The following is a 13,244-nucleotide window of genomic DNA, read 5'->3' as shown; positions in this document are numbered from 1 at the left end:
ATAAATTCTACTAGAATTAGTAGTTAATGTGAATATAATTTTCATTTCAATTGAGGAAATTTTGATACTATTAACTTTCTAAATGACGAAAGACTATTTTATGGGCTAGGGACTAAAAATGAAGAATATGAATTCATGTAGTTAAGAAAATATCCTGAGATAAAGTCCAAATTATCCTTGATACTCAAAAATTCTGGAAAAAAATGTTTTGACAAGAAATAGAAAGAAGTTCAGTCTCCGAAGAACCAAAGGGGCTTCTATGATTTTTCTCATTATGGAAAGTGGACAAATGACCTAAATCATGTAAATTAAATAATGTTATATTTTCTCCTCTAGCATGTCTTCAGTCTCACGCTTAGACTTTTTAATAATGAATCAGAGACGTCACTCCATAAATAAATAACTCTGATGGAGATTTGAGAAGCAAATGATCATGTTTGATGCCTTTCTTCAAACATAATTCACCACCTAGAAAAGTCGGAAATACTTGAAATACTAAAAGGTGCAGCAGAAGAGATAGAAGTTTGCTCACAGGTAGTTTTGAAGTCCAGAGAGAACATTTTTCCATCCTGATATTAAATAACCGAATCATGAAGCAACCATTATAACATGTAAGTACACATGGGAGTACACGTACTTCATACCTCAAATACTCATGGTCACATGACTGCCTTCAAAACTCACACAGCTTAGAAGGGCATACAAATTCATGAAGAAAAAAATTAGACCCCAACTACTGTTTCCACTGTCTGCCCAAAGAAAAATACCAACAAAGGTGCAGCTAATGAACTAACAGTGAGTCTTTGGAAGGTGACTAATCTTCCCAGCTTCCATTTGGGATGTATGGCTGCTTGGGCTAGGGAAATGTAGGAATGGAGACAGCTTTCCATACCTGCATGTTCCACAGTCAAAGATTAAGCCATTCTGTAATTAAAATTTTTTCAAAAAGAGATGGGGCTATGGTTGTGACTGGATTGAAAGAGTGCAAACCCAGCACACACAAGGCCCTGGGCTTGATTCTCTAGCACAGCATAAACTAGGCATGGTGGCACTCACTTAAAGACTGTAGCCCTCAGGAGGTAGAAACTGGGGTCATCCATGGCTACACAGTGAGTTTGAGGATGGATGGATGGATGGATGGATAGATTGATTGATTGATTGATTGATTGATTGATTGAAATAAGCTTTGGAACTATTTTTCTTCATCAATATTCCCTAAACAATACAGTGTAACAGATATGAACAATTTATTGGAATTATATACAGAAAGATACATGTAGGTAGGCTCTATGTGGGTACAATACCATCTTAAGTGAATATAGACCGATGGAGTGGGTACTCATGGGAATCCTGAAAACAATTCCCAACCTATACCAAGTCACCGTTCGTTCTCTCATTCATTCTCAATCATTCATTCATTCTCTCATCCTCTCTCTCTCTCTCTCTCTCTCTCTCTCTCTCTCTCTCAAGAAAACAGAAAACTAGGGATCACAGAAGCATTTGATATATGCCAAAACATTTCCTTTAAAACAAAAACAATTTAAAGTCTTTTGTTAGGCTATGGATGTGATACAGCAAGAGAGCAACACTCGGGAAATGACACTGTGATAATGTTTCAGCTTGCTTTCAGACTTCTGACTTTGGTAGCTGCCAAAGCTCAGGTTTCAGCTTCCTGCCGGGGTGGAAATAGTTCCAGAGCAGTCTCACTGATGATCTGATCTACACAGACCGCTTGATTGGAGTGGCTGTCTCCCACTCTCAGGCAGAAAAAGGAACAGACTAAAGGAATGCAGCTCTTGGACCATCAGAAGGAGAAACAGCTCATCATGTTTTACAGTAAGAAAGCCACCTATCTCCTGCCTGGACTCCAAGGGTAGACTCCAAGAAGTCAGGGAGGGTTTTCAGAGCAGGAAAATGGCCTAGGCTGTGCCTTGCAAACATTCAGTATGTGGCCCGCAGGATGGGACAAAAATCATCTAACCAGACAATTTTCTAAATCTGCTCTACAATTTTGTGGGAGGGATGGGGCACACAGAACGTGCGAGTGCATGAAAGGAAAGGCAAAGGTTCTACTGTGTATTAGTGTGTCACGACCCACAGGAGGAAGTTCTACTCAGCCTACGAAACAAGAAGTGCTGAGGTGTTGAGCTCTCTGACTCTAACTGGGATAATTCCATCTGACCCGTCATCTCACTTACCTGGAGCCCCTATTTTCTGGAGGCCCTTAGAGCCCATGATTCTTCTAAATTGCCTGCTCTTTGTTCCACTTTTGTCGCTAGAAAGAGAGACATAATCTACTCCACAGACACCAGCAAGCACAAATAAAATCAAATCAGTCTGAATGAGGCAGCTACAACACCAGTCCGTTCCCTGTTCTCAACTCCCTCCTCCTGATCGTGATGCACCAGCATGGCTAGGTAGCCCAGCAAACTGCTATAGATGTACCCAACCTTCTCTTCTGAAACCCTGACAAAGCCTACACCTCACCACAACGGCCCCAAGCCAACACCCAGTGACTTCAGCGTACTTTGTAAAGGCAAAGCCCTGGGCATTCCTAACACTTGGCATGCAGTCTGGAATTTGAAAATTATTCACTGATAACACTATAGTGCTTGCATAATTTATTTCCCAAGGGAGGATAGAGTGGGGCTCTCCTAGGCAATATGGATGAAGGGCAGAAAGAAGAATGAAGAACAGGATACAAAATCCAGCTGATTACAGTTAAGAGAGATGTTGAAAGAGATTTACAGAAAGAAAAGGAAACGGTATAGCAAAGGCTCACAAAACAAGCATTCTTCACGACACATTTTTCTCATTGTTTATACTTTTACAAAATCTGTTTTTAGGTTAATGGATAACATGCTCCTTATTAAGCGAATTTGTCCATATTTTAATGTATCAGTCTTAAATTTAATATGATAAATATGTGTTACTATATATTATACTGTTATTTACCATATTGAATGTATGCATTTAATATGTAACATACTGTGATAAATATATTAACCTGCATATATGTAAAACTCTGTTTAACAAAACTCACCGGAGTGCTCACTAAATTTTTATTGTGTAAAGCACCTGGAGCCATGATGACTAAGAAGGACTAGAATATCCCACCATCTCCAGCCACTTTGCAGTCAAGATTGCATCTGTTCTGCTGCCCGTACAGCTGCAATGAGTCAGGACCATGATCATCAAGTAACCATGAAGAAATCTAAGTCTAAAACCACGGGTGGCTGAAGCAGGGGCAAAAGAAAGTCTTTCTGATCCATGTAGGTGTGAAGAAATAAACAGAGCCACAGGAGTAATGTGCAAGAGTTTATGGGTTACAGGGATGGCATCTCACAGGACTGAGGGTCTGCATGGGAGGGTATTACCTTTACTTCTGGAGCTGAGGCTTGAGGTCATCAGGGAAGACTAAAAGCAAAGAGAAATGGATACAGAGTTTAGGAGCAAGAGTGTATTAAGACCTTACAGAGGTGCAAGAACACACCCAGTGACCGAAATACATTCTAGGTTCTCATTAATTGCATGCCTCCAACTCAATAATATCTTGCAGTAGCAGCAGGGCTGAATCCCTTCCCACAAAGTAAACATGCACTGGAGTCTAAGAACCTGAGAGAGGAGAGATTCAAGACCAGAGCAGCTCTGAGTTCAACTGCTGCCCTAGTCCATGGTGCAAGCCTAGAGGTAAGACAAGGCAGGAGTGAGCAGTATGGCTTTATGCTGTGCCTCAGCTACAGATATACATATATATGTATATATATATATACATATATACATACATACACACACACACACAGAGAGAGAGAGAGAGAGAGAGAGAGAGAGAGAGAGAGAGAGATTGATTCTGAACAGTTCTGATTGCCCAGGTTCCAGTAACTAACCACCTACTCATGCTTGCACAACAACCATAATTAAATTCAAAGGGGAAAAAGAAAAGAAGAAGAGGAGGGGGAGGGGGAGGGGAGGGGAAGGGAGGGGGAGGAGGAGGTGGAGGAGGAGGAGGCGGCAGCAGCTGTTAAGTAGGGAGAGCTTTGTTTGAAAGAGTCTTCAGGTTGGAAAAGGAAGAGGAAACATGGAACAGGAACAAAATTCAGTACAAAATTACATTAGGAAATTGTCAATATTTTTGAGCATTAGAAAAAAGGAAGAGAAAGGCTTGGTTCTGTCCACATGACTATGGTTCGCAAAGAAAGCTGGCTTTGCTGATGCGATGACACCGGGTTCTCAATCTTTACCTGATTTCTAGTCCCCAGGGCCTTACTTCCTAGAATGTTCCCCCATTTTGAATTTAGAAATTTTAGTGATATTTTTTAGTGAAGGTCAAGTTATCTAATTGTCAGCACTGCTAGAAATAGAAGTGGTTTGTTTTTTTTTTTCCTTTCGATACACATTTTAAATACCTATTACATGCAATGCAATTATATGCCCTGACATAGAAACATAAACACGATATATTATCTACCCCCAAGGAAGGTAGAGGAAAAGAGATCAATAATGCAATAATGAAAATACAATACCATATAATTGGTGTTATATAGATATGAGCACAGGAGAGTTAGGGGGTGGACAAGGGCAGGATAAAGGCAGATCATTAGACATCACATATCACAGTGACACGAAACACAGCCGGCATAGGACGGTAGGTTTGCTCAGCTCAGCTGCGTATGGGTGAGCCTGCTCCCTGCTAAAGACAGAGGAGCTCCGCATGTCTGCCTTCTTCTGGAAACAGCAAGTACAGGCCCTTCCCATGCTAGACGGTCCGTTGATCCTCCTCCTGTGCAATAGTGAGAGTTAACTGGTAGGCCTCTGAGGCCCTGGCTGCAGACTTCTGCAGAGACATCACCCCTTCATTACACTTGTAGACGCTTAGTCACGAGACCGTGTAAAACACTCCAGGGAGGAGAACTATGCCCTCTTCCCCCCAGAAGAGTCAGTGGAGGGGCAGGGGAGTTTTTTCTGATTCAGGGTGTAACCTAACACAATAGGGATTAGGATTTAAAGAGAAACTTACTCTGAGAAGGAAATAGAAACTCAGAAGTTAGGTCATGCCTGGTAAAAGAAAGGACAGCATTTGGAAAGTAGGCTATAGCATGGTTGATATGCCCACCTGACCATGCCAATGGCATTCAGATAGATAGCAAAAGGAGACACAAGGGACAATGTTTATCTGTGTGTAAATAAGTTTTTTGTTATCTGGTAGCAAGGAGAGAAACACTGGGAGGCTTTAATGAAGGACCGTATAATCAGTGAGGTCATATAGGGATAAGCTACACTAGTGGAGGTGAGGAACATGTGTGCATGAGACACTCTGACCCAGAGAAATGAGTGGTAACAGATCGGAAGGGGTCGTGGACAGGAAGGTTAATAAAGTTGAATTCAGAAGTTATTTGGGAGGCAGATCAATAACCTACAAAGTCAAGTACTCAGCAGCATCTGGAATAAAATAGGTTCCCAACATCACAGAAATATTAACAGAAACAATGGAATGTGGTTACCAGCTGCGTTGGGACACAAGGGAACAAGGGAAGGTCGTAAGGTGCCTTTAGAGGGTGTCCTTTGATAAAACACTATGAATCATGTCACTTACTGTAGAATAGACTGGAAGAAAAAGAAGAAGAATATATCAGGAGTGAATATGCTGTGAGTGCAAGTGAGAAGAGAGATATTAAAGGAGAAGAGATCAGTAATAGAAATCAGCAAAAAATACTCAGGATTGACACTGCCAAGATATCCAGGCACACTAACATCTGTCACTCTAAAATTCTAACCCAGCAAAATTTACCTGCAAGATTATGGGTGAAGTAAGAAACAGGAGTGGTAAGAAACTGCTCTTCCAAATGTCCTGAGTTCAAGTCCCAGCAACCACATGGTGACTCACACCATATGTAATGGGATCTGATACCCTCTCCTGGTGTGTCAGAATAAATGTATATATTTATATTATATTATATTATATTTATATTTATATTATAAATATTGTAACAAATCTTTTACAAAGTTGATGGAACAAAGTTCATGACTTCATTCTGCATGGCATTCTTCTTTTGAAGGAGCAAAAATATTTTTGTAGACTGAGGTATTAAATTGCACATGTATACATAATAAAATACCATACCACAGAACTAGTACTCAACCTGAGGTACTCTTAGTAGTGCCAAGGTGGCCTTGAAACTTGCTAGAACTACAAATTCTCATGCTTCACCCTAAGCTTACAAAATCAGAAACACTGGGAGTAGAACCAGCAATTCATCATCTAAGAGGTCCTCAAGCTCAGGGATAATGCTGCCTCAAGTGTGAGGTCCATGGACCAACTCCAAGTTGATAGAGGCAGGAGATTGGGAAAGCAGGACTCTAGAGGAAGGAGCTGGAATCATACAAATTCAAACTTTGTGTCTTCTCTACTCAAGAAGAACTTAAATAAATTGTTTAAGAATATAAACAGAATAAGGTGTAAATGAAAAAAGTGTTTAATATTTCTTGTAATGTTGTAGTGATGATCACAGACTCTGGGAGAAGAAACTAGGTGTTACAATCAATGTGGGGGGCACTTTATATCTACTTATGTGTGTGCATGCTTGTGAGTATATGCCTGTGTGTATGTGTGTGTGTTCATGTGTGCTTGTGTGTGTGTGAGTGGGGGGTGTTTACGAACACGTATGTGTAGATGGTGACCAGAAGACCTTGTTCCTTTGAGGCAGGGTCTCTTCCTGAACCTGGAGCTCACATTTTGTTGTTTGTTCTTTGTCTTTTCAAGCTAGTGTGCTACCAATGCCAAATGATCCTCCCATCTCTGCCTACCTCAGTCCTGGGATAGACATACCCAGGACCACATTCTCTTATCACACAAGTGCTAGGATCCTAACACTAATCCTCATAATTTCATAGCAAGAGATTTTTTAATACCTGAAGCTTTTTGTGAGTCCCAGGAAGCAACTCTTCTAGGGAGTCTCTGAGTGTTGACACTATCCTATACCTTGACTCGGCAGTAACTGTAAGCTTCTAATTTTATGATAATTTATAATATATTTTATATATGCACTGCTGGAAACATTAATGTATATGTTTTACATTGCATAATAAGGAATTTTTACAAAGGTACAGTGACATGTCTTTAATTCCAGCATTTAAGAGGCAAAAGCAGATGGATCTCTGTGAGTTCAAGTCCAGCTTGTTCTACAGAGTGAATTCCAGGACAGTCAGGGTTACATAGTGAAATTCTGTCTTTAAAAAAGCAAAAATATAAAAAGAAGTGATCTAACAGGAATTCGGGGTGGGAGCGGAAGGAAACAGGATAAACAGGGAAGTTTTGTGGAAAGAGATTATAACAAAGAGACAATAACATGGGAAGTGGGCAGGATAGGCATTTTAAAAAGCTTTTAGAGACCCATATCCCTTCTTGTCTTGCTCCTGGTTCCCAGGGCACTGCTGAGCAAGTGGGTACGTGAAAAAGAAAATGCTATTTGAATGAATATCAGAAAGTAGGGAAGCAGATGCGCCAACACTAGCAGGAAAGGAGATAAAATGTCTCTAGACAGTAGAAACTAGGAGTCAGTGTTTGTAGGGAAGGAAGAAACCCTGGATGCAAATGAAGTGAAGGCAGCAGATCCATTATCCCTTCGTCTGAAGCACAAGCAATCCCTCTAATGATGGAACCGATGTGAATGTCAGTCCTCCAGCCCACAGGCTGGGGAGCCAGAATAACATTGCACACCCCACACCAGTGCACTAAGGACACAGGGGATTTCTGAAGCTGTGGGAAGGGACTGTACATCACTCAGTTGGTTTGTACTGCACGGGTGTCTATAGAGAAGGAACCAGGAGGGACAGGCGAATGCTTACTCTGAGCTCCCAACAACACCAGATGAGATCAGAGAACTTGGAATTTGAAGCATGAGTGGAGAGAGCTGAGAGTGACCAGCCACTATCTTCTGTGTCATATTCTTTTTTTCTTTCTTTCTTTCTTTCTTTCTTTTTCTTTTTTTTTTTTTTCCGGAGCTGAGGACCGAACCCAGGGCCTTGAGCTTGCTAGGCAAGCGCCTGTGTCATATTCTTTATCTTTTAAATTTTCTTCACCTTCTGCTACCTCTGCGTGTCTAGTAGACTTCCTGTCAGAATGGACCCACTTCCGGCCATAGTCCACCCTCCTTCCTTTCACGGAACCAAGCTCAGAGGACTTCCTGTGAGCCTATCAGCTCCCTCCAGCTCTCTTCGTGTTTCTTATCAAATACAAAGAACACTTCTCCAAGGTCCACTGGCTCTCACGAGCAAATCAGTGTTATTTTCTTGGATGTAACTGCAAATGAGGAACAACAACAATGGCTCTTGGTGTTCTATTTTCACACAGGCAAACTATTCGCTCTGGCAGCGTGGCCCCCTGGGAGTGTGCTCTTTGCCAACTCTTCTCACTTGCCTGGTATGTAGAGCCATGATGGATCTCCAAGGAGAACAAGACACGCAAAGATGCCAGGGCCCCATCTTAGGGCCTCTATACACACACACACACACACACACACACACACACACACACACACAAATATTTGAACAGCATTCAACTCAAAATGAGCACAACAAGGAAGGAGTGAATTCGTTTCTTTCATAAACCTTTATTATATGGGTTTTTTTATTTGTTTGGTTTTTTGTGAGGTTGTTTTGGTTGGGTGTTTTGTTTTGTTTTGTTTTGCATTTGAGCAAATCTCATATGTCTGCCACTTACATATCCTGTGATCCAACAGAATTAGCCAGTAATTTTGGGAGATGTGGAGATGTTTCTCAGGAGACTCTAGGACTTCAGTGCAAAAGTGGATTTCATTATGAGAAAGTAAGGCTGAAGTCTCCAGGATTATCCATACTAAAGATGATACTACTGCAATCTAGAATTATAGGCATCCTTGTGTATACTTTGCTAATTGAATGTACTTCTCAAGCAGGCTGAAATACTGCTATGAACTGATGGAGGGAACATTGAGCTTCACTTGGGGGTGCCAAAAGTATGAGAAAGAACAGATATTTATCCCAAATATTCTCACTCCCCATCCACTGGCACACAAAGACCATTGGAAAGCAGGTTCAGGTCATAGACTGTAAAATGCCAGGTTCTAAGGATAACCATTTGTGGTTCTCCATTTTACATCGCCAAGCCTTAAGGGGCACAAAAGTAGATTCTCCTGAGGAGGAAGGGAAAGAAGTAAAGAGGAAAGCCGCCAAAGGGCATGGTGGTCCTGCATCCAAAGAAGTACATGTCCAGCCAAAGCTCAGCCTTTAGCCTCCATCTCAACCTCTCCCAAGTCATCTTCCTTTCTCTCTAAACCTTCATGGCTCTGTGACCCAGCTACAGAAAATCTTTTTTAAATTATTTTATTTTATTTTACTTACTTGACATCCTCCTTGCTGCCCTCCTCCCAGTCACTCCTTCCCACAATCTTTCCCCATCTTCCCTCTCCTTCTCCTCTGACTAGTTGAGCCTGCACTAGGAGAAAAGAAAAGGGGGCACAAAAAGCAGAGACAGCAAACACCTCTAAGGATACCCTAGCCCCACCCAAAGACCAACATCAGATATTAGGTTACTTGGAGGAGACCCACTAACCAGCCCCAAATCTTAACCTCTGCACCAATCACTGACTGCCATAGCCAGGTGCACTGCTCCAGGGGTAACAAAAGACTTCGACCTTCTAAAAAGCACCAACATTGCACAAAGAGTTTCTATCCTGAGTTCCCCGAACAAGCCACAGATTTGAGTATTCTGTTGCAGTGCCTTCAAAGAGCATAGGTCCCCCTAACCATGATGTTGAAATTACTCCAGGGTGTGGGACTCCTCCTGGGCCACTTAAACACTAGTTTAGGAAACCAAGAAGTGCAAACAAAGAAGAGAGTCAGCCGGTGGGTGAGGTTACCTGGAGGCTGATACCAGGTATCTCCTGCCAATTAGAATAGACTGGTGAAGCTTCCTAATTACAAGGCGTTACTGTTCCCTGCTCCTGCAGATCTCAGATCTCGAGCTCCAGAAACAGCCCTCCGAAGTAACAGCAAGGGTTTCCTGTATTTCGTTGAGCTTCAGGGTTCCCCTGTGGGCCGATTGCCAGCGTGCTTTGTTTTATACCTCAACAGTCTTTCTACAAATTGGAATCTGGGACCAAGCATACTCATTCTGCAGGGATTTGGTTCTTGCCTGCGGATGCCACCCACACAAGAGCAGCAACAGGCTTTTCAGTGAAAAGGGTTTGGTTTCAGCATTTTGCCCCAGTGCTTAGGAAAAGCTTTCCACCTCATTCCTGAATGGTCAATCTCAATCCTTCAGCCACTGGTTCAATCAAACAGGTCAGGAGTGGGGGCGGGGGGGAAGGCATCCAGCTTCATTAACACATCACACTGGGAAGAGTGACTCACACATTCTTTAGACCTCTCTTCTTCCTCTCAGCCCAAGCTGGTAATCAAAGGGAAGATTGCTCTAAAATGCAAATCGGGTGTCTAACAGAAGGCGCTGCTGGGGGAAATCTCTATTAGAAGTGCTGGGTTTGCTAAAACAGCAGAGCCCCAGGGTGACGTCATGGTTCCTTTGAGAGAGTCAAGACACCCAGAACCAGTATATCTTTGTTAAGATAAAAGCTCGTTCGATGAAACCGTTTGGCCTCACATCAAGAATAGCTTTCAAACAAGACTGGCTGGTCCCAAATGGACTTCCCCTAACACAATAATGTGTAATGAATGAGTGCCTGGCCAGCTGAGTGGCCAGTCAGTGCACCTATCAGCCAGATTCCAGTCTTCACAGGGAGAATGCTCCTTTGACATTAAAATTCCCATAGAGCACAAAGTGACCTGGCCGTGACTCCACACTCTGAAACTCCAGGGGCGCTGCTGGTTGGAGGCACGTGGGGCTCCGGAGCTGTCTTGGATGGAATGCTGCCTTCATCCTTTCTCTGCTCTCTCATCCACAGCCCCTGAGCTGGGTACCTTAACTGGAATTAGATTATGAGTCAGATTTTACTGGCGGATAGTGAGGAGCACCTGCTGCCTAGATCTAAAGTTTGTATTCGAGTTCTTCACCACCCTCAGGCTGTTAGCGTTTCTTCTAGGCTCCGCCTCACAGTTACCTAGCAACAGTCAGGTGTGCCTGACTCACTATAAAAGGGGCTGCTTGCCCCCTCCTCACTCTCTTGCTCCCTTGCTCTCTTCCTCTCTTCCCTCTGTCTCTTCTCTCCTCATTACCCTCCCCCTTTTCTCTCTGCCTTTCTCTGTCTCTACTACCTCCTCAACTCTCCTTCCCATGCCCTAAATAAACCCTATTCCATACTCTACTCTTCCCGTGGCTGGTACCTCAGCGGGAAGGGATGCCTCAACATGGTCCCACAGAGGCACCCTCTTCCCCCACACCATACTGAGCCTCTACTAAACATAGCCCGGCTGCTTTTCTTTTTATAAAACACAGCCCTTGATGAAGGGCCTTGGTGGGAAAGGACAAGGATGCAGAACTAGAGGGCAAACGGTGAGCCAAAAGATGAGGATAGAGCTGCAGACTCTTAACAGAGAAGCACTCTCGGGAGGAGAAACTGCAGGTTCCTCTTTTACAAGCACAAAGACTAGAGTTCAGATCCCAGCATCCTTGGTAGCCAAGCATGCTATGTCTAAAATGCCAGCATTGGCCAAAGGAGGGTGGGGAATAAGGGAGGGAGGAGTGGATACATGCACTCGTCTCATTGGTCAGAAAGTCTTGCTAACAGATGAGTTACAGGTTCACTGAGAGACCCTGCCTGAAAAAAAGAAGGTGGGGAGTCATCAAGGAAGACACCTGGCACCAACACTCGGTTTCCACATGTATAGGCACACAGGCATGCTTCACAGCAAAACACACACACACACACACACACACACACACATATAATGTATAGGATGCAGAAGGCAGTAAAGCTTGGTATATTGGTGTGTAAGAGGGAGACTCAGGTTTCTGATATGGGCATGTAGGCACACAGCACAATGGATTCTCTAAGAATGCAGTTCAGTAGCTTCGTAAGGGAAGTAATGAGTTTTATTAGATTCAAATGTCCTTGATTTAATTGAATTTCACTTTTGATTCTCAGATGAATGAAGCTATAAATCACTTCTGAAATTATAAATAGCAATAGATAGACAGTGGAATTGTGTTGGAAAGAAACTCCTCTCTGCCAGGCTGGAGGTGCCCTTTGACAGGAGGCTCCTTCTTTGGCTTCCAATGAAGTCAGGTCTACCTGAGGCAAACCAGAATAGGGTGGTGGCAGCAGCAAGAGCCCACCAGCAGGATGCTTTCTGAGGTCTATGCTAGAGTCAAATACCTTTCTCCACCAGACTCCTTTGCTCCATCTCTTATAGGTTCTGAGTGTCCTCCAGCTGGTGAGGCCTCCTTTCTGCACATGTATAGATTTGAAGAAAAACCCCTATGGTGGGTTCTAAGACAGCTCAGAATATAACTGCCTCCGGACCACTCTGTCCTCCTCTCCAAGCTTCCTTCTGAAAACATTTTATCCCTCATTCTAAAAACATTATCTCCTGGGTGCTAACTTCCTGAAGTTTGGTTTTGTTTGCTTGTTTTTATGGTTTTTGGCTTTTTGCGTGAGAGTTATATTGTTTAAACATCTTGATTTGAAGCCTGCAGGGAAATGGGTGGTATAGATTGCATTACACACAGTATCCCCGATGGTGACAGGGTCACAAATGGTCTGTACCCATCATACTAGTACACAAAAGGCCTCTCAGCGCCCATCATCTGCCTTAGCCTGACAGCTGCTAGTGTTTTCTGTGAGTTATTAGATCAAGATACTCTACCTGCTGTAAAAGAGTACTTACAGACTTGAGCTCAACTTGACCTTTCCACTCATCAATTATGTCCACTTACCCTCTGTGCATTGATTTCCCTGTACAAGGCAGAGCAATTACAAATAGTCCCAATGCCACCTTTGTCACAAACTTAATGAAATGACATGTATAAGTTCATTCACAGTGGTGAATGTGTAATACGTGCTTCCTTTGACAATAGTGTTTCCTAAATCCATGTGTCACAAGAAGCATCAAAATGAGCTTGCACAATGGAAGCCACACCCACTGATCACCAAAATGTATAGTGTTATCTCATCTCAAGCAACTGAGCAGGTGCCTCTAAGAAACTCAAATCTGAGTCACTTAAAATGAAGTTAAATACATATATCTGGTGGAACTACCATAAGCTGTAAGTGATAGAGAGATGATGATTATTGATGATGTATAGATATGTG

At 42.7% G+C, this 13,244-nt stretch overlaps 1 long non-coding RNA gene across 2 annotated transcripts in view; it reads left to right on the top strand.

The window, feature by feature from the left end:
• Positions 1–3,304, top strand: part of LOC120097543 (uncharacterized) — a 40,137-nt gene extending 36,833 nt beyond the window's left edge. For both annotated transcript variants that reach the window (XR_005495051.2, XR_005495052.2), the window contains 2 exons: positions 1,620–1,836; positions 3,076–3,304. This is a non-coding gene — a long non-coding RNA (uncharacterized LOC120097543). The remainder of the gene's footprint in view (positions 1–1,619; positions 1,837–3,075) is intronic.
• Positions 3,305–13,244: the final 9,940 nt, after the last annotated feature.

The sequence above is a fragment of the Rattus norvegicus genome, chromosome 16 (genome assembly GCF_036323735.1).
Source record: "Rattus norvegicus strain BN/NHsdMcwi chromosome 16, GRCr8, whole genome shotgun sequence".
In the NCBI taxonomy this organism is placed as follows: Eukaryota; Metazoa; Chordata; class Mammalia; order Rodentia; family Muridae; genus Rattus; species Rattus norvegicus.
Note: the sequence above shows the minus strand (reverse complement) of the source record. Positions and strands in the feature narration are given on the sequence as shown.